At 29.6% G+C, this 3,494-nt stretch overlaps 1 protein-coding gene across 1 annotated transcript in view; it reads left to right on the top strand.

Annotated features, from left to right (window-relative positions):
- Positions 1-3,217: 3,217 nt before the first annotated feature.
- The window catches only part of LOC107486570 (E3 ubiquitin-protein ligase At3g02290), a 4,050-nt gene continuing 3,773 nt past the window's right edge, over positions 3,218-3,494 (top strand). The window contains exon 1 of the mRNA XM_016107123.3: positions 3,218-3,354. The gene's annotated coding sequence lies outside the window, so the exon portion shown is untranslated. The remainder of the gene's footprint in view (positions 3,355-3,494) is intronic.

The following is a 3,494-nucleotide window of genomic DNA, read 5'->3' as shown; positions in this document are numbered from 1 at the left end:
TTTTGCGTTATTTGGTCAGTTTATCTGCATATCATAAACTGCATATGCATTTAATGGATGTGGTAACAGCCTATTTATACGGCTCATTAGATCGGGATATCTATATGAAAGTCCCTGAAGGATTAAAGATATCTAAACCATCCAATGAATATTCGCAAGGGTTATACTCAGTCAAATTGCAAAAATCTTTATATGGTCTAAAGCAATCTGGACGAATGTGGTATAATCGTCTTACTGAGTATCTGGCCAAAAACGGTTTCAAAAATGATGATATCTGCCAATGTGTTTTCATAAAGAAATCTGCATCTGAGTTCATTATAATTGCTGTGTACGTTGATGATTTAAATATCATTGGGACTCTTGAAGAGATCCAACAATTATAAAAACTCTAAAAGAAGAGTTTGAGATGAAAGATCTTGAAAAGACTAAATTTTGTCTCGGCCTGCAGATCGAGCATATAAAAGACGGGATCTTTATTCATCAAACAACATACACAGAAAAGATCTTGAAAAGATTTTATATGGATAAGTCACATCCATTAAATACACCAATGATCGTAAGATCTTTGGATGTGAAAAAGGATCAATTCCGTCCTAAAGAAGAAAATGAAGATATCCTTGGTCCTGAAGTACCATATCTTAGTGCCATTGGAGCGCTAATGTATCTTGCTAATAATACGCGACCTGACATATCATTTGCGGTGAATTTACTAGCAAGGTATAGTTCCTCTCCAACCAGAAGACATTGGAGTGGAATCAAACAAATTTTTCGATATCTTCATGGAACGGTTGATATGGGATTGTTTTATCCCTATGGATCCAAGTCACAACTTGTTGGCTATGCAGATGCTGGCTACTTGTCTGATCCACATAAAGGGAGATCTCAAACAGGATACCTGTTCACATATGGTGGTCTATTCACATATGGTGGAACAACTATATCTTGGAGGTCCACGAAACAGACGATTGCTGCAACATCCTCTAATCATGCTGAAGTACTGGCGATTCATGAAGCTAGTCGCGAGTGTTTTTGGCTGAGGAGCCTAATTCAATATATTTTATTATCATGTGGACTGATTGATCATAAGATAGCTCCAACTGTCCTGTTTGAAGATAATACAGCATGCATTGCTCAACTTAAGGGTGAATATATCAAAGGTGATAGAACAAAGCATATTTCTCCCAAATTCTTCTTCACTCATGACCTTCAAAATCAAGGAACAATTGATGTCCAACAGATCCGTTCAAGTGACAATCTGGCAGATTTATTTACAAAGTCACTCCCAAAATCCTCCTTTGAATCACAAAGTTACTTCCAAAATCCTCCTTTAAAAGATTGGTACATGAGATTGGAATGCGCCGATTTCAAGACATTAAATGATGTCGACAAGAGGGGGAGACTGTACTCTTTTTCCCTTGGTCAGGTTTTTTTCCCATTGGGTTTTTCTTGACAAGGTTTTTAATGAGACAGTCCCCATCACAAAGGATATTGTACTCTTTTCCCTTCACTAAGGTTTTTCCCACAGGGTTTTCCTTTGGTAAGGTTTTAATGAGACAATAATCCTAAATGGGCATCCAAGGGGGAGTGTTGTGATAAGAATGAGCTACGTGGATGCCCATTCCCATGCAAGACTCATATTTTCAAAGAGAGAATGAATATTAAATATGTGTTGAAAATAAAGACCCCATGCATGTATAAATAGGGGGTGTGGTACGAGGCTTTAGACACAACAATAATATAAAAATACTCTCTCTTTCTTTCTTACACAGAAGCAGGTAATAAGAAATCTATTTCTTCTTTATGCTACAATCAAATACTATTCTCCTTATATTTCTTCTACAATTCTTTCTCTTATTTTATTTTATAAGCATTTTAAATTCTATTTTCTATTACTCTTTACATATAATATTAATAGCAATATTAATCATCTTTATTATATTAAGATAGTAACGATAAATAAATGCAATTCTCTCTCTCTTTATTTTTAATACTTTTTCTTATCTTTGTATATATATACACTAAATAATTAATTTTAATATACACTTAATATTATCAAATATTAATAGAGTAAGTTTTATATAATAGGATACACATTCCGATCCTACACCGTCACCATCCACATAAGCACCCACGCGAGTAAATTTTGGTTTTTAAATATTCTTTTGTTGACTGAATTTTGGTTCTTAATAAATAAATATGTCATATTATAATGACTTAAATAAATCTTTTATTTATATAAAATATCTTGTACGAACCAAAAATTAAAACCAAACAAAAGATTAGTATCTTATAGAAATTAAAAGTCTATTTAAATCCATAATAATTTAATTATTTGAAATTATTCAATTAAATTATTAGATTAGATTTCTATAATCATTTATTTTATTTTGTATATATTTAATAAAAAATACAAAACATTTTTTTGTTTTTAAATAAAGATATTAATAGATAATTAATTGAGTTAATACTTAAATTAAAATTAAAAAATTTCGTAAGAAGAAAATTAAATAAAAACAAATTTATTGTCACATCAAATAATAGTTAAAATGTCTAATATAACAATCGTCAGTTTATATTATGTGGTTAATAATTTTATAACGACAAATAAAATTAAAAATAATTAAGAGATCAAATTTAATAAATTAAATTTTTTAGATCAATTTAAGACACAAATATAACTTCAAATATCGAATTAAAATTATTAAAATGAAATGAGAATATCTTAAGAAAATAAAATATAAAATATATTATTGTTCTCTATAATTTCTAGTAAATTATCCTGTGTTTAACAAAATATAACAATAATATTTTCAAAACAATGAGAGCTTTTTAAATTCTTATAAATTGGTATAACTATTTTTAAGGTAGTAGTACTTGATATCTTTTTAATAAAAAGAAAGTAATTTAAAATATAAAAATAAAAAAGAATCTCAAAAAGATTCACATATTTTTGTTTGATTTGAAAATTGGATAAGTTATTATAATACGGATAACATAAACATGATTTTAGCATTTTTTTAAGAGAATTTTTCTTTTCAGTTAGTTATAGCGAGATTTTAGTTGATTTCTATTTTCTACTAGGATTTGGCGAAATTCATTCATATAATCATACTCATATAAAGATAAATAAAAAATCGAAATCATAAAATAGGTTAATTAGTTCGTTAAATTAAATCTAATACTCCCTTTTTAGAATTACCAAAACTAAACATCTCTCTCTCTCTCTCTCTCTCTCTCTCTCTCTCTCTAAATTCCACCTTCTCTCTTTCTCTCATTGTCTTCTCCAAACAACAACAGCAACATCATCATCAATTCATCATCATCATTCAAAAAATTCTCTTTTTTTTCTCTGAGGTACTTTTTCTCCCTTCAAAAATTCCATGTTTGTCCTTTTCCTCCCTCACCAACTTCGTATACTCCCCTTGATCACCCAGATTTCGCTCTGGATATTCCGTTTTCTCATCAATTTCCGGTGTTTATTTTTTTCCGGGTTG

Source organism: Arachis duranensis, chromosome 4, assembly GCF_000817695.3.
Source record: "Arachis duranensis cultivar V14167 chromosome 4, aradu.V14167.gnm2.J7QH, whole genome shotgun sequence".
NCBI lineage: Eukaryota > Viridiplantae > Streptophyta > Magnoliopsida > Fabales > Fabaceae > Arachis > Arachis duranensis.
This window is presented reverse-complemented; position numbering and strand designations above follow the sequence as displayed.